Below are 19,148 nucleotides of genomic sequence, written 5' to 3'. Positions count from 1 at the left end.
TCTAGTGGAGGGAGAAATGTCTTAATAGGCTGGTAATTTACAGGTGCATAAAAAGACCTACTATTTAATAGTGGGATGAGCGAGTTTTAAACCAGGGAGAAGGGGTCATAATAAAAGAACACAATTGTTCATAGGAGGAGACCCAGAATGATTCTTGGTTAAATCCTTTAAAACTGCTTTGATACCTTCCTGTTTAGGTATGTTTGTATATAGACTCCCTATCTGAACACAGTGTCCTCGGAGTCTAATTCTCCTAGATCGTTTAAAGTTTTGAAGGAATTCATTGCTATCTATCAAGTATAAGAAACAATTTGTGACAGATTTCTGTAGAAATGTATCTACAGTATATTGTGCTAATGGTTGTGAGTATACTAATGCAGATACAATAGCGTTTCCAGGTAGGATGACTATCATGACTTGTGTATCTTGTGAAGAAGGCTGAATACTGGTCTTTGTAGCAGAAAGACGGTACTGTAGTATTGGTAACCAGTCAGCTATTATTGTAACCCCGGTGTATAACAGAGTCAACCTCATTTTGATGTTTAAGTGTGGGGACTTTGTTAATTTCAATATAGCATCCCCCATCATTATTCAATTGTCTGTATGCCTCTGATAATATTTATAATAACTATCCCTGTCACTTCCTCTTTATCTACAGGTTTATTGATTTATATATTAAGAGTGTTATTAGCTTTGCATTCTTGAAGGGACAGATTATGGGTTCAAATGTATCAATATATCTGTAGACATTTTTGTAAGCGTTCTCTTTTAAGTTAACAGTCTCATAAACATACTTTTTATTCCCACTTATTCCAAGGGTCCTAAATATCAAGGAGTAATCTTTCCTGATCTGGTTCTCTACTCCTTTTCTTATAAAATTGTACTGTCCTAAAATATGAAGCATATGTGACGGTTCTGATCTTACTTCAAGTGAGAATGCAAACTCAGTGCCACTGGTATGGATGTCAGTGTTGGATATACAGTAAGATCACTGTTTTATTTTTGTTTTGTTTTTAAATCCTAAGCCCCAAGGAGTACTCTTTTCATTGCAATATTCGGTCAACAATAAACCAATGTAAGTGTAGCTTTATTTTTTTCCTTTTTAACATTTCTAAATTATGTAGATCTTTAGACTTGTTTGCTCACCGCCCCCCCCCCCCCCCCCCCCCCAAAAAAACAAATTCTCCAGATGGGTCATTTGAATAGTATTCCTCTTTTGACTAAAAGACAAAGATACCCAATGCTACATCCAATGTGACAAATTGCATAGTTTAATATTTCAATGTTAGTATTCTCATGAGTAAGGGTCATTTTGTTAAATGAAAGCATTGTAAGCCTGCAGCCACATCACGGCATGACCAGTATATGTAGGTCCTAACACTACCTGTGAAAATTCTCATTTACCTCTACAGTGGAGAGAGAATGGTCTCAGTGGACCTGTCTTGCACAGGTACATTGAAAAACTTGCTACTTAAAAAGTGGGGTGAGCTTAAACCCAGGGAGGAGGGGCCACTAACCTCCAAACAACTGATACCAGTTGAAAATGAATAAACACACAATTCCTGCAAGCTCTAACCCCAGAACCCACCGCATCATATATATATATATATATATATATATATATATATATATATATATATATATATATATATATATATATATATATATTTGTGTCAAAAGGAGTGCTACTGAGCGTGGCCAACTGTATACAACAAAAGACAAAAATACCCAATGCTACATCCAATGTGACAAAATACATAGTTAAATACTTCAATGTTAGTATTCTCATGAGTCTCCTTTTGACACAAATATATATTATATATATACATATACATACATATACACACATATATATATATACACACACACACACACACACACACACACACACACACACACACACACACACACACACACACACACATATATATGATGTGGTGGGTTCTGGGGTTAGAGCTTGCAGTGATAGTGTGTTAGTTCTTCTTTTTCCTGAAAGAGATTTGAATGCATGATTAATTTGGGCAAATAAGGACAATTTCATAATTTCTTTGAGAGCGCAATAAATGTAGCATCCTCCTTTTCTTCAAAGAGCAAAGTAAAAAGAACAAAAGCTATCCATGCACTTAGGCTTCCAAAATTGTAGTTGTAGATTTATTTAGGCCAATTTCAGACCATTAAAAAATATTTTAAAGTATTAGTTTTCTCGTCTTTCAAAGGCACATAAACCAGAAGCAGTGAAATTCATTCATGATGAAAATTGAGACGTTTTACATGGGGGGTAACCCTCGAATACAATAGAAGTCTGTAACTTTTATTTGGCATTATTTTTTTATTTAGCCATGATATCTAAAGGACAACAGTAGTTGTAGAATGTAATAATTGCCAATACATTCAACAGACTTCAATGGAAACAGTGTGTGAGGATAATCACAGTTTTCATCCTAAAAAATTTGCCACACAAATGGATGCATTTCTTTTTTTTTTTTCTTTTTTTACCTTTGTTCCCACTGATTTGTAATGTACAAAAGCACACAGGAATCTGGTTATCAGCACACTTTTCAGAAATAGAGGTGTATATACATTCTCAAAAACTGTCATTTGAACTACATTTAATGAACGTCTCTTGGATGATGGCAATCAAGTTTTTAATATTTGAACCTGGCTGGGACTTTATGTAGAGCTAATATATGAGTATAATTTTGCATGTATGCACCAAACGATAGCTAGCAAGCCCACAACTGCCAGTGAAAAGGCAGATTTCAAATGCAGTCTCAGTACCTGAAGGCTGGAATGTCTGAATAGGCAGGAGAATACGAGATATCTACAGTCAGTGGAGTCAGTAACAGCATAACTGCAAATAGCTACAGTATGCAGCATATAGAATAAATATACAATTGGTTTATAGCTTACTACCAGCTTCCTAGAACGGAGCCAGGATGCAAACCCAAGCCTGTGTGATGAATCTAAGCATGGATAAGCTGTCCATCTGTGAATTACTTTACTCAGACTTGTCCATACAAGCTGTTTAATGTACCAGGCTGAGATGTGACGGTTCAGGGGGTGTCCCCGTCACCTCTGCTCCCTCTACCTCTGACCTTCTCCCCTCGCTTCCTCGTCCATCTGTCCCTTCTTCTTCCCGCACCCGTTCCTCTGTGGCGTGCCCGGACGCGCGTCCAGCTGTCATGCGCGTTCTTCGCGAGGTGCGCACACATCTCCAAACACCCGATTCCCTCCGTGGCACTCACAGCTCGCGGCATCTCTCTATTCCCCCACCTTCCACATTACCTCCTTCTGCCGCCTCTCCTGCTCTCTCGCCTTCCTTGGCGAGCGCCCCCGAGGCGCGATGCTCCTTGCGCTCCCTGGCACACACTGTGCGCGCGCATCCAACTCTTACAGAGGGCGCGCGCACACGCTCCAGATATAGGCCTTCCCAGAGCTCTGGCTCCGCCCCCATAGCGTACAAGCCATATCCCTGTGTGATTCACCTGTCTCCTCCCTTGCTCTTTCTGACCTATCCCTGCAACCCCTCACTCTACCCTCTGCTCCTCCTTTCTCTCCCATAGGTGCTCCCTCCTTTATAATCCCTGTCTGTCCTCTAGATCATTGCTCTGCATAGCTTCTTGTGACCCCTGTGTGCAGTCTCTATGCTTGGCTCTCCTGTCTGTTTCAGCGCTGGTTCCTGTCCCTGTTTACCTTTGGATCTCCCTGGCTTGAACTCTGCTTTGAATTGGACTACTCTGCTTTCTCCTGCCCTTGAACCCTGCATTCGGATACAACTACGCTGCCTTCTCCAATTCTTGAACACTGGCTTACGGACATCACCACGCTGCTCTCTATTATCCCTGAACTCTGGCACACGGACATTACTATCCAAACTCTGGCATCCTGGACGTTGCAAGTATATGTTAACCCTTTCTCAACAGGCCCGGCAACGCATTACCACACTCCGGGCACGCCCTCACTGCTGTGGGTGCATGTTATAACCTTACCCACCTCAGTACTGGGGACTGGCCAGGTCTGCGGGCATACAGGCGTTACACAAGACTAGAACCGCAGACAGTGGGAAAGGATGGGAACAAGTATGATAGGCCCAGTGGTGGAGTATCAGGCTCCATGGGGATATCCACAGGGAGAGTCAGTAGTGAAGAATCACCTGGGGTAATCATGGAATGCTGGCGTAAGGAGTCCTGATCAGCGGTGAAATGGACAGCGAAAAGTATCTGGGAGGAGCAGGCAAAAGAGGTAGTCAGGTGGGCAAGAGAATTGTTGGACAAACCGTTGGTCAGGACTGGCAGCAAACAACAGAATAATGAGACAAATCAGGGTTAGGACAACTGCAAGCAGCAGGAAGTCAGGGATATGAAGTAGCAGGTTAAGCAGAAAGGGAGAAACACAACCTCACTACAGCAGCAAAGCTGTTGTGAAGCAATGAGTTTTTGAGAAAGGTGCCTTCTTATAGGCCAAGGCGGTCATGTTTTGCAGTCAACACAGCTGAGTGTTGAAGAGCTGCAAAGAAGGAAGCAGTCACTGAACATGGGTCCTAACATCGAGGTGGACCAGCTGTCGATCCCAGAAGTTGGACCTGACTGGAAGTCGTGATCGGCCAGCTTGGGCACTTCCTCTTTCTGACCCGCGCTTAATTGTGCATAAACAGGTGGGCACATGCAACCATTAGGTTATATAGGGAGTTAGGTAGGTCTGGTAGTATATATTTGGCACAGTAAGTGAGTAAGCTTGCACCCATAAGAAGATGGTAAAGTACCTAACCCCATAGGCTACATGTCATTATATGCACAAACTATTAGAGATTTGCTAAATTGTTGCTCGCAAAAATGTAGCAAAATCGGTAGAATTCTCTGCAATTCACCTGGACTGTTGAGGGAGAGAACAGTGTCATTTTTGTAACATATACTTACTGTATACATCAGCAACATTTGCAATAATGTGCCTGGACAGTTAATAGAGAAACAAATCTTATACGGGGTGTGAAAATCGGACATAATCACACATTTCTACCCACTTTTCATCTTCCTCTAGCACAGTGGTTCCAAACTCCAGTCCTGAAGAACCCCCAACAAGTCAGGTTTGAAAGATATCCCTGCTTCAGCACAGGTGGTTGTGTCAAAATGACTGAGCAACTAATTGGGCCACATGTGCTGCTGCAGGGATATCCTTAAAACCTGACCTGTTGGGACTTCTTGAGGACTGGAGTTTGGAAATACTGTGTCTCCAAATCTTCTGAGTAAAATAGTGACATCCAATTATAATTGAAGTGGAAAAAATAAATTCCTTCCTGCCTCTAAGAATTGGAATCGGATTATTCTCTGGATCAACATTCTTCCCATGTTTACTTATTTGGTATATCCTTGTATACCTTTCCTTTCTAAAAAAGATGTCCAACCTTTTTTGAACAAATCTATTGTATCTGCCATCACAGTCTCCATGGGTAATGAATTCCACATTTTAATTGCCCTTACTGTAAAGAACCCTTTTCCTTTGGTGCTGGTGAAATCTCCTTTCCTCCAACCTTAATGGATGCCCCCGAGTCCTTTGATCTCTTTTGGCTTACACCCTAGATTTGTTTGTGTATTGGTTGTATTCAAATATGTTTTTTTATACTACAATATATTTTGCATCCTTTGGGTTTTTTCTTACATGACACTGATTAATTCAACTAAACGAATATTATGAAAGAGCTTATCTCATGAAAAATGCTAGTGCTTATTTTTTAAATTAGCTCGTTTTATGAGTTTCTAATACATTACACTATATATGGAATTTATCGTTTCCCTTTTTTTTCCTCAACACTAACAAGTTTGTGCTCCCCATATGAGAAGAACGTATCCCCTCACTAGTTGTATATGGAAAAGTGGTACTGGTCAAACTAAGGACTACATGAGTGATGGCCCATTGGGTGTCTTTCTCTTCGTTATCTGCAGCTTTGGCAACCGTATCTCCATCATCATCATGCTCTCTGTCTACTAGCATAGGGTTGAAAGAGGTAATTCACAGGCAAGCTGCTTTATCTATTACTATTTTCCCTATGGAAAATACTAGTATCAATCCATTGGATAAACTGAGGAATGTCATTCCAAAATGGCTGACCCCTCTTTAAAGTAACTCTCCCCATGCATCATAATAATGTAGATAATGGAGAAATCATTACTGACGAGATTTTGAACACATTCCTTGTTTTGCACACACCATACAGAATTTCCTGAAACATGATAGGTCCCTACAGGAGTTACTGGCTATCACATATAATATCTGTTGCAAAAGGTTGTAACAAGGTGGAATTCCCTCCTGTGTATGCTTCAGCAAGTTCAGGAACAGCAACAACCGATCACGAGATACAGTACACCGCATCCCACGAGATAGGGGAAGATAGGGAAAAGAGAGCCTAGATTTCCTGATCTTCAGTTTTATCCATCACAATAATCCTTGGTCCAATGACTCAACCATAAAATAAACTCCACCCCAAAATCTCTCCTCCCCATAACAAAAGTTTGAAAAAAATCCAATGGGCTGATGGTCCAACCATAATTTTTTTTTGTCAAAAGTAATTAATAAAAAAGGCCACACAAAACAAAGTAAAAAATAATCCATGTCCCAATGCCCTAGATCAAATCCGATGATATCTGCATCCTGTGAAGACCATCATGATTGAGGCCATGGTTCATCTGTTGGTTGAAGATTATCCTGAAAGGCAATTTCCTGGAAACAAAATGTTTAATTGTCTTCAGTATTCATGTAAATGGCAGCCCATCCTCATTGTCCTCTTTCCGCTGATGAGCTAACGTAAATCAATCAATCCGATTGGCTCATTTAAGCATGTGGTGAAATGAAACAAAAAAAAAACAACATCTTTTTAGAGGAAAAATAAAAAATATTATAAATATTGAATTTTGTCCACTCAAATAAACAATGTACTGCCTGATACTGACAGTCAAGTGAATATAGTGTGTGTGTGTGTGTGTGTGTGTGTGTGTGTGTGTGTGTGTGTGTGTGTGTGTGTGTGTGTGTGTGTGTGTGTGTGTGTGTGTGTGTGTGTGTGTGTGTGTGTGTGTGTGTGTGTGTGTGTTTGTGTGTGTGTGTGTGTAATATTGTGTCCATTTTAAATATTACAAGAAACTTACTACTATATAGTATTGTTGAAAGGTTCCCATGTTGAGTAATAAAACTTATTTTGAGGGGAGCATGGCATGACGAGCACAGTCGCATAAGGAAGAGCATTCAAACCCACAAGGGGAGTGCCCATATCCTCAAAACCCAACCAATCAGAACTCCAGCTCAAGGCTATCAGCACCAGCCAGGCATACAATGAAGACCAGAGGAAGAAAATCAAACACATAAGATGTCTCACAATTCTACACGCGGGCCTCAAAATGGTGGCGACTCCCAAAGACACGGTATAGATTCTGAAGCTGGTGAAGAAGACGTACAGGTGGGCCATTACTCTCTACGAGACATGGAGAGGTTTGTCCATGACATAAAGGACCCATTGCATAAATAACTGGAGAGATCTATGACTCGGCTGCAGAGAAAGCTGTCCTCTCTTGGGGAGTGCAGAAGCCACATGGAGGGCTACCTGGATGAGGTAGCCCAGTTCCAGACTGCAGCAGACAAGGAGCTACAGTCACTCCATAGCTTAATTGACAACCTAGAGTAGAAGGCCAAGGGTGCTGAAAACCGCAACAGGAAGAATAACTTAAGGATCAAAAATATACCAGAGTCGATCCTCCTGAACCAGCTGGAGGAGTGTTTTCAGACCTGGTTCCAACATTGACAGCCGGCTACCTACTCATCGATAGAGACCACAGAGCCCTTCCTTCATGATACGGTGACCCCAGTACACCCAGAGACATGATCACATATCTCCACCTCTACAAGAGCAAGAAGCAAAGTCTAAAAGCTGCCAGAAAATATAGTTCAGTCACCATGGAGGATACAACTGTAAAGATTTTCTTGGATCTTTCACTGGTGACCCTGCTAAAGGGAGGATGTCTACAAGCCATAACTCAAGCTCTGTGAGACTACCAAGTCAGGTACCATTGGGGGCTCCCGTGCAGAATCATGGTCCTGGTAATGCTGTACTCGCTTAGTGGCCATGACAGTTGAAAGCCTAAAGTTGACCCAAGGCCTGAAAATACCCATGTTGGACTTGGAGGCCCCTATGTCCCTATGCCAGGCCTGCCCAACCCATAAGATTGGAGCAGAGAAGCAATGTGGCTTGATCCATGAGAACTGCATTGATTTGGGATCAGACAAGGTGGTGGCCTGCATTATACGGTACCTGGACGGTAGCCACTGAATATATACCATGAAAGGTTATACTAATAATTGGCACATGTTCCATGTTTCCCCTTCCAACTAGATGTTTCACAATGAGGATTCATAATGTTTACTTAAGGTTTTTCATTAACCTTCCATATATGCCTACTCATATTAGGATATACCTGTAGTAGAAATATATTGCTTAACGGAGGGCTTGTAACAAAGGATTATTCTGTGCCCCGATATGTTATATGTTACCCCTCACAAGTTGTACCCTTGTACAAGAACCTTTTCCTTTGTTGCTGGTGAAATCTCCTTTCCTCCATCCTTAAGGGATGACCCAATGTCCTTTGTACTGCCATTGGGATGAATAGTTCTTTTAAAATCTCCTTGTATTGTCCCCGAATATATTTGTATATAGTTATCATATCCCCTCTTAGACGCTTCTTTTCTAATGTAAGCAAATCTAAATTAGCTTGCATTTACTCAGAAGTCAGATTTTTCATGCCCTTTCTAAATGTGGTGACTCTTCTCTGCACTTTTTATGGTTCATAATGTATTTTTTATAGAGTGGTACCCAAAACTGTACTCCACATTCAAGGTATGGTCTTACTAATTCTTTATAGAGTTGCATAATTAAGCTTACATCCCTTCCATACATTCCTGTTTAATTTAAGATAAGATCTTATTTGCTTTTGCAGCTACTGCATGACATTGGGCACTATTACTAAGCTTGCTGTCTACAAGCACTCCTCAATCCTTTTCCATCAAGCATTATACCCGTAATGTTGCCCCATTTCTTTGTAAATTGCCTGTATAGTCTTGTTTCCAAAATGCATAACCTTACATTTATCTGTATTAAAACTCATCTGCCATTTACCTGACCAAGTTTCCAGTCTATCCAAGTCCTTCTTGAGAGATATTACATCCTTCTCTGATTCTACTACCTTACACAATTTAGTGTCATCAGCAAAGATGGAGACTTTGCTCTCTATGACAACCTCAAGGTCATTAATAAACAAGTTAAAAAGCAGTGGTCCCAGTACTGATCCCTGAGGTTCTCCACTCACAACTTTAGCCAACCCTGAAAAGTTTCCATTTATGACAACTCTCTGTTGTCTATCCTTCAACCAGTTTTCAATGCTATGCAAATATTTTTACCTACAGTAGTCCAATATTCTTTATTCTAACCTCTATTGAAGCACCATATAAAAAGACTTTGCAGAATCTAAGAAGACCATATCAAGTGAGTTATCATGGTCTAAATTCCTACTTACCACTCAAAGAAACTAATAAGGTTAATTTGACAGAACATAACCTTCATAAATCCATTCCTAATAATGTTGTTATCCTTGAGATATTTCTGAATATTATCCAGTACTATACCTTCAAGTAGCTTCCACACTATTGATAAAGCGCTTGGCGCAAAACATGTAGGTGGTCCGCTGTACCTACGTTTTACCATGACCGAATAAATATTTTTTGTTTTATGTAAGTCATCCTCTCTCTACTCATTCGTTTGGTGGTGCTTCGTACTCTCTTGTTTTTTGCTATTTGTTCCAGTATCTTGGCATCACACCGGAGAATTCCCTCAGATGGTTGAAGTTATTTACCAGTCAAAATATCTCCAACACTGCAGCATGTGAGTTTCTTGACTATTCAAATATTGTCTATCGAGATGGGCTAAGTTTGTCAACCACAGTGTTTTAGAAGACATTTTGGATGCCATTTTTTCCTGATGGCTGTACATTCTCATAGAGAAAGAACCAGGTAGGCGTTATCTTCATGAATAACTACATTATAACCCTATATTTGTATGCTTTATATTGACATCCAAAACAGGGAAAATCTCATGTAATGAAAGAAAAAATCTTCTCATAGTTGTTTGTTGTTGCACTCTTTGAGCCCCAGATTCCTCTGTGGGCTCTTTCATCGCCCTATTGATGTCAGGCTTACAGTAATTCCCCATTTACAGTAATTGTGATCTAGCTCCCTTTTTAATATAGGCATCATGTCTGCTTTACGCCAATCTTGTGTCACTGAGCCTGTGGAAATGGAGTCCTTGAATATTAAATGTAATGGTTTGGCTATTATTGAACTTATCTCCTAAAGAACTCTTGGGTGCATGCCATTAGGGCCAGGTGTCTTATTTACTTTAATTTTAAAGTGTGCGTTAAAATGTAGTGCCTATGCACTTCTTCTTCATTTAAACCATTGTTCGTTACTATAGAGGTTGTATCTTCCTCCTTTAGTACAATTTTTGCAATTGATTCCTCTCTGGTAAATACAGAGGCAAAAAAGTTATTTAATACCTCTGCTTTTTCCTTACTTCCAATAATTTGCCTGCCCATTTCACACTGAAAGGGTCCTATATTTTATTTTCTAATATGTTTGTTATTAAGGCACTTAAAGAACTTTTTAGGGTTGATCTTACTTTTTATTGCAATCCATTTTTCATTTCCAATTTTTGCTACAGGTACTGTAATGTGATTGCCCTTCTACAACTTTTGTTACATTCCTTATTATTCTGATATGATGTTTCTGTCCCTTCTGACTTAAAGGGGCCATTCTAGTAGGCTCGATAACTAACTCATCAAGCATTTCGGGCACTTCTCGAACAAGTTGCATAGGTAGCTATTCAGAAAGCTCTGATAGCATGCCAAACTCGCTTGAGAAGTGCTTCTTCCCGATCAGTAGCTCTCCCACTCAGACAAACCATGCGGGAGCTCCAAAAATGCGCAAACTCACATTTTTTTTAGATATCAATCTATTCAGGTAGCTTCAATAATTACCCTGCGGCTGTAACTTGCAAACAACTCACAGGGTCTCATCTCGCCCCCTCAATGGTGGCGAGATGGGCTCCGCGGTGTGACTTAGAAGAAACTTTTTTTTGTTTACTGCATCGGATTGAAGCCAGGAGTCTCCGGAGCTGATATCAGCTCTGGAGACCCCCTGTTTCAAACTCATGTAATAAAAATATGTTTATACAGTAGGTAGCTTCATTACATTAGTGACTAACTGCTAAGGTAATGAAGGGTTAAATACCAGCGCTCAGTTTATTGGGGGTAGAGGGGATGGGTGAAGGTAGTATTTGTCCCGTGGTGGGTGTTTAGGCCTACCAGGAGGGTTGTGAGAGGAGTTAACCCCTTCATTACCTTAGTGGTTACTACCACTACACCATACTACCCACCCCCTTACCCCCAACAACCACCCCCCCCAACACATACAGTGCAGAAATGGGAAAAATCCCTACTATCCAGATCTGTATAAGAGCTCATTTGCTTATTAAAAAGAAAACAAAATTCAAGTTCTATTTACCCCTGCCAGGATGAGGCCGCCCTCGTATTCATCATCATCCTCCTCGTCCTCTGAGGGCAGCAACATTACAATAAAAAAACAAATTACTTGCCACTAACCCCTTAATCACCCACCAAGAAGGGCAGCTACCCCCATCCCCAACCCCCTCCAGCCATTGATTGTCAGAGGTAAACCATGCCCCCAATATGGGCATGGATTGCCACTATGGCAATGAATGGGCAAGCAAAAAAAAAGAGCCACAAAATAAAACACATTATATTTAAATAAAAATAAGCATTTCACAATAAAGCCATTGATTGCGACTGTGGTAAACCATGCCCACAATATGGGCATGGATTGCCACAATGACAATGAATGGACAACTTAAATAAAACATAACAAAAAAAGTAATACATTGCAATTAAATAAAAACAAGCATTTGCCAAAACAATGCATTGCTTGCCACTGTGCTTATCTATACCCAGAAGGGGGTATAGATAAATACATTGGCAGTCGATGGGCAACCTCTAAAAAATACACAATGAAATAAAAGTAAATCAATGTGTTTCTAACTATTGCTGTCTTAACCCTCCGAATCCTACTCCGACACCATCTCTTGACACACGACGCAATGATCCTCATCAGTCGATGCGAAGAAGTCCACGTTCATCTGTTGATTGAAGAGAGTCTCTGGTAAGTGGTTTCCTTCTTTTCTTTCTTTCTTTCTTTCTTTTTTTCTTCTCTATAATCTAATAGGCCCAGAGATGTTCATCCGACGTTTTCTTGGACTCAAATGAGATGGTACATGCCTTATATAATGTGTGTGACGTCTCATTTGAGTGTCAAATGGTACACTCACAATTGGATTAATTTGTGTACCATGTGAGAGCCTCCATCTTTTTTAAGGATGTGATATCATCAAAAAGGGAGAGAAGCCAGTCAATCAGGTAGTATATGCTTCCTCCCTTTAAGATGACTTCACTTCAGCAAGAAAAAAAAATGGAAGCCAACACATGGTATACCTAGCAGTCAGATTGGTAGATATACCATGTGATGCCTTTCCTTTTTGGAGTGCTGTGATGTCATCAAAGAGGGAAGGAGGCATACTACCTGTGGCTATCTTCTGTCCCTTTTTGATAACGTCAAAAGGAAAGGCATCACACTCCTATGAGGCCAATTTAAATAAAATACAAGAGCACAGAGTCAAACATGACTCCCTAATGATGGACAGGGCTGAAAGGGCCACGAGGTGGGGCCAATAGAGATTTTACCAACAGGGGAATAAGCCGGACAGAATGTTAGCTACTAAATTAGGCCAAACACAAATGTTTACCCAGATTAGTGCACTAAGGGACAAAAGAAGCCGTATGAAATACTGTTTGACCCTTTCTACGATATGTGAAGAATTAAAAAAAGTCGACAAATCTCTTTATAATTTAACTCAAGGGAACAATAAGAAACCCCAACCCTCTCACAATATTTCAACCTACCTCAATTCATGCAACCTCCCGAGAATCCCATGAGAAATTAGAGATAGCCTTTATAACCCAATAACGACTGAGGAGATAGCCATGGCTATAAAATACCTGAAAAATTGGAGAGCCTCAGGTCCGGATGGGTTTACAATTTCCTATTATAAAATTTTTAGCTTTCTCCTGGTCCCACACCTGAAAAATTATGTGTGCTGTAACAAGTTCCTCGTGGACCTGCAGGTGACGAACTTCCAGGGAGGTGTCGATGTACGTCGCATCAACATTCACCCCAGGATTAGGCACCGCTGGTTCAACAGTTCCATTGCTCCACTGTTGGTGGCTTAGGAATAATACCAGCTCCCTGCTCACAGATCTCAAGTGCACAGACACCCTACGCGTTTGTTTTGTCACACTAACGTAAAGTGATTTTGTGACTGATGAGTCCCTGCTCCGAAGAGCTTACAATCTAATTGGTAGGTAGGAAGGACGTAGAGAGACAATATTCACAAATTCAATATTACTTCCACACGCTGCCCATCCCAGTAAGAGCAAAAGACCTGAAGGGAATACAGAAGGAGATCTCTAGTTTTATGTGAAATAAATGCCAACCTAGAGTTAATAGGAACATTCTGAATTGTCCCAGACTTCAAGGAGGCTTAGGGATGCCTTCTATGTGCCAGCACTACCAACCCACACAGTTGGGACAATTAGTTATGAGGCATGTTCCTAGAAGATTAATCAGATGGGTAGATATAGGGTACTTGCCCTGGGGAGGGTGGTTAGGCCACGCGGGTGGGTAGTGGGGGAGGGTGTTAACCCTTAATTACCATAGCACTTAGTGGCCAATAGTTTGTTTTTTATTTTAATGTTGCTGCCCACGAAAGACGCAGAGGATGTGGAGGAAGACGAGGGCGGCCTTCATCCTGGTAGGGGTAAGTACAACTTTAATTTACTTTATACTGTCTAAGTAATGTTTTATTTAATGGCAAATGCGCTGTTAAATGGCAACAATAGAAAAATGAAACCCCTATAATGAGAGCACTCTAAACAGATATGTACACTGATGACACCAGAGAAATCTAATGATGTAATGAATTGATGAATTATTAAAATAAACTTTAATAGGAGATACCTCAAAATTAAAATATTGCAGGTAAGTGAACCTATGCCTCCTCTGACTCTTGCCTTATATAAAGTGCAAATTTAAGATGGAGTGGGTATAGACTGGGGTATAAAGTCCCAATATTACGTATAAGTAGGACTATAAAGCCATCAAATTTAGATGCAAAATCACATCTAAATAAGTGTAGCTAAACACCAGACTCTGAATGGTTTATGAGTAACCTATACAGAGAAATAAAATGATCTACTGTCATAGAGAGTCTCAGTGATTGCTGCACTGTGGAGGTGCAATGCCTGTGGCCAAATATGTAAATGAATATCAATATATAACACTTATATAAGCTCTGGCCTCCCACCAAGCAGGTAGTGCAGTGTCGTGTGAACACCATAGTGCACACTTCAATAAACAACTGTCCTAGATCCTTGTTAAATGAACATATATGTTGGAGCGTTAATATCACTCATAGTGTAAACATTCGTTGTAGTTAACCTCATATAGTATCACACAGATGATGAAACATTGTAGCTCCTGTGCAATTTAAACCTCATGTAAGCACATATTTCAGTCTCAGAGCTATATAGATGGACAGAATGACAGACTCAATATGTCTAACAAAATGTCTCTTAGTTAGCCAATATAGTAAATATACCCAGATAAAAGCTTTTGACTGCTGCATAAACTTGGTAGTTAACAGAGAATATATGACTGGACAGAGTGACAGACTTGTAGTGTCTGACGCAGTGTCTCATTGTCACAATAGTAACTGTGGTGTAACAATCAAACCAATTAAAATTGGGAGGTATGATACAATAAACCTCACAGGTACATAGCAGTATATTCCATGTAACCAATTAGCTCAGTTTTTATCAGTTTCAAAGCTGGGTAACATGGACAAAAGGACAGGCTGAATATGTCTGACAAAACCCATATAGAGAATATATCCGGATAAAAGCTCTAGGTTCTTGCACAAATTAGGTAGCTAGCAAAAATGTGTGACTGGACAGAGTGACAGACTAGTAATGTCTGACACAATGTCTCCATGTCACGGTGGTAACTGTGGTGTAGCAACAAACTCATATAGCAACATTTGTGAACATAAATCCCATGATCAGCTATACCCCTTCCCTATGATAAAAATAGGCGTGTTAGTGAACCGCCTGTGCTCAAAAGTAGAGCTAAGTTTGTGTAAAAGTTACAGCAGTGCTATGGGTGGAGGGCAGGCAGTCTCTGCACCTCTCCAAGTGACGTCAGCACGTTCAATTGCCTACGTACGTTTCGCTACTGTCTTTGTCAAGGCTGTCCCAGTTAGAGCAAAAGACCTGAAGGGAATACAGAAGGAGATCTCTAGTTTTATGTGAAATAAATGCCAACCTAGAGTTAATAGGAACATTCTCAATTGTCCCAGACTTCAAGGAGGCTTAGGGATGCCTTCTATGTGCCAGCACTACCAACCCACACAGTTGGGACAATTAGTTATGTGGCATGTTCCTAGAAGCTTAATCAGATGGGTAGATATAGGGTACTTGCCCTGGGGAGGGTGGATAGGCCACCCGTGTGGGTAGTGGGGGAGGGTGTTAACCCCTTAATTACCATAGCACTTACTAACCGCTAAGGTGATTAAGGGGTTAGTGGCCCATAGTTAGTTTTTTTATTTTAATGTTGCTGCCCATGAAAGACGCAGAGGACGTGGAGGAAGACGAGGGCGGCCTTCATCCGGGTAGGGGTAAGTACAACTTTAATTTACTTTATGCTGGCTGGGTAATGTTTTATTTAATGGCAATTGCGCTGTTAGCCAAATCTGGATAATAGGAATTTTGTCCATTATTGCACTGTATGTGTTGGGGGTGGTGGGTTTGTAGGGGGGGTTGGGGGTAGAGGGGGTGGCTAGTAGGGTTGTTGTATTTGAATGTTTATTGGGGGAAGAGGGGGTGAGTGAAGGGGGTAATTGCCCCAGTGTGGGTGGTTAGGTCTCTAGGGTGGGTAGCATGAGGGGTTAAGCCCTTCATTACCATAGCAGTTACCACTGCTATGGTAGTGAAGGGGTTAACTCCTCTCGCAACCTTCCTGGTAGGCCTAACCACCCACCCTCGGGGCAACTACTCCCTTCACCCACCCTCTCTATCCCCAACAAACCAGGTACTCTTGCTTTACCCCTTCATTGCCTAAGTGGCTAGCCGCTAAGGTAATGAAGCTGTTTTTATTTTAATAACACTGTATTGAAGCAGAGGGTCTCCGGAGCATAATTGCATTCATTTCAGCCTCGGGAGGCCCCTGCTTTCCATGTTACAGGCCCTGGTGTGGGGTGCCGGTATCCCCGAAAAGTTTAAATATCCCGGCCATGTGACACCGGAGATTTAAACACTGCAGGGTGATACCGGCACCCTATCCTGGGGCCTGTAAGTCGAGGTAGGGGGCCCCCGGGGCTGAAAATAATGTGGTTCAGCTCCGAAGACCCCCTGCTTCATACTGTGTTATTAAAATGTAAATTAAAACTGCGCGATCGCCTGTAAGAGCTATGCACGGAGAATCAGAATCTTTTCTGTGCAGCTCTCTCCGTGCAGCTCTTCCTGACTGCTAGAGCGGCATTTGGCTCAATAAGCAAACACAAAGTAGTGTAATTTGGCTTTTTGTTGCGGACGATAAAAAACTTGCGATTTTTCTTAGTGATTACCGTTTTTACACAAATGTCATATTGTGTGGTAAGAACCCGATCAGTAATGCACTGAACTTATAGAAGTTTAGTCAATAGGCCCCTAAGTGAGCAGTATGCGTGAGGAAGAGAGATGTCAAATTAAAAGATGTAATTTTAACAATTACAACCTATGGCCAATCAATTCTGCAACTAATACATCTAGAGCTTTAAATTGCTTAAAATGTTTTTCAGGGTTTCTTCATTTATGTGTATTTACACAAGGTATTTATCGCCATTGTTCATGTGAGGATGTGCGATAAGCCTCAGTAAAAAAGTGTGCCTCATTTTCTTTTGATAACTAAAGTAAATATATTTAAAAAAAACATATGGGTGAAATAGATTTGTTCTTCTATATAATAATTTAAGATCTGCATAGGATATTGTAGGTAATACATTTACTCAGAATACAATTGCTCTAGTCATTACAATAAAATTCACCTTTTGATTTAAACCAAGTGGCTTTCCATTATAATCATGAACTGTTAGCACCATCTAGTGGTACTCATACCAAAAAATACTGTAAATATGAGCACTGGAATATATTTCACATGTATAGCTAGTAATTTCCCAAATAAGATTGATAGTTTTCCTTCTTTTGTTTTAACAGGAAATTAAATAACTGCATATGTTTTTGTTGTTGTGTATTATCAGTGGTTGTGGTCATTCCTAAGTGTATTGTGAAACATAAAACTTTTATTAGGAGTTTTGTATCTGCCAAGAAGCAACTGTGGTCCACTACTGTATCTGACAGCAACAGAGTGACATAAAGCCCAAAGAAGATGGCTATCTGGAATGCTTCAATGCTTGGGAAGAGACCTTACAACGACTGGAGGTTTAGGGCTGTTTGTCTTCTTTGCTTGAGGATGGCAAACCCCGCAGGACTTGTAACACTTGAAACCTCTAAAGTGTAGTAAAAGTAACTCTTCTCTCTAATAAATGTCTATTGTTGTGTTCTGAGAGTTGGCGGAATGTTCATATTACAGCTACAACATCTTGACACGTAAATGTGCTTCTGAGTCTAGGAGAAAGCCTTTTCTGCCCATTCAACAGTCATTCTACTCTGGGAGAACATTAGCAGGATACCTTCCAAACTTAGAAAGAATTCTGAAAATTATACATCCATATCAACAATGGGATCGGCACTGTGTATTGTACATTCTGTGCTCATTGCAAAGAAAATTAGTAAGGAAATCGTCAAACAGAGTTGTAAAGCTTTCACTCATGTATTAATTAATTGAAAGAAAAGATTGTTGCATGTTTGGAGAGCCAAACAACAGCAAGCTAGAAAAAAAACAAGCCCAGCAAAAGTGAAGAGCTCAGCCAGAAAAAGCCAGAGAAGACTCCACGTGACTTAAAGCATCAGGTGTTGACCTTTACATAAATACCATTCATGTAGCAAACAAACACTATATTGAATGGCCCCATCAATTAGGCCTTCATAGATGGAATGCTACTTGGCCAGAAAACAATATCCAGCTACATAATTACATCACTCATGTACTATCAGTGTCAATGCAGCATACACAGAAATAATGCAGTGTGTTAACCATTTGTATACTTTTCTGTATAATAAACAAGTAGCTTACACACATCATAATGGTCTTATGTTGAAATACAATTTGTTTCTATAATTGAAAATAAAAATTTGCAATATATATGATTTTCCTCATTTTGACCCAAGAAATATACAATTAGGCTTGGTTGTGTTGAGCATGGGCTCCTTTATATGCTGTCTGACTTGGCTAAGAGTTTAATTCAGTAAATTTGCTTACATTTAAATACCATAGACTTGGTCAGTAGAATACAGCTTGTTAATTTATTTTGATTATACCCAATACTCCCAGTAACCTATCCTGTACATTAAACAGACAGTTTGTATTCATTTACATAGTAACACAGTAAATGTGAATAAAATAAGACACCTACATGGTCTTATGTTACACCAACAAAGACAAAATACCTACAGTATTTAGCAGTCACTGAATGCAGAGCCAAGGGTTTCATCCAGACTCACAAATCTTAATGATAATGGTAGAACTCAGGACAATTTTTTGTGTATTACAGGTATACGATGAACAATGCTCTATTTCTCTTTCAAACGGATCCAAGGGGTTAATGATTGCCATGGTAATGGATATATATTTATAAAAATGTTTTACCAGTAAGTAATACTGTACATTGAGAGTTACCTCTTGTTTTCAAGTATGTCCTGGGCAAAGAGTTATAACAATACAGTACATGGTTACATTAAAAGAATAGAGGTTATACAGTCAATTCACAGACATTTCAT

Source organism: Ascaphus truei, chromosome 2, assembly GCF_040206685.1.
Source record: "Ascaphus truei isolate aAscTru1 chromosome 2, aAscTru1.hap1, whole genome shotgun sequence".
NCBI classification, from domain to species: Eukaryota; Metazoa; Chordata; class Amphibia; order Anura; family Ascaphidae; genus Ascaphus; species Ascaphus truei.
Note: the sequence above shows the minus strand (reverse complement) of the source record.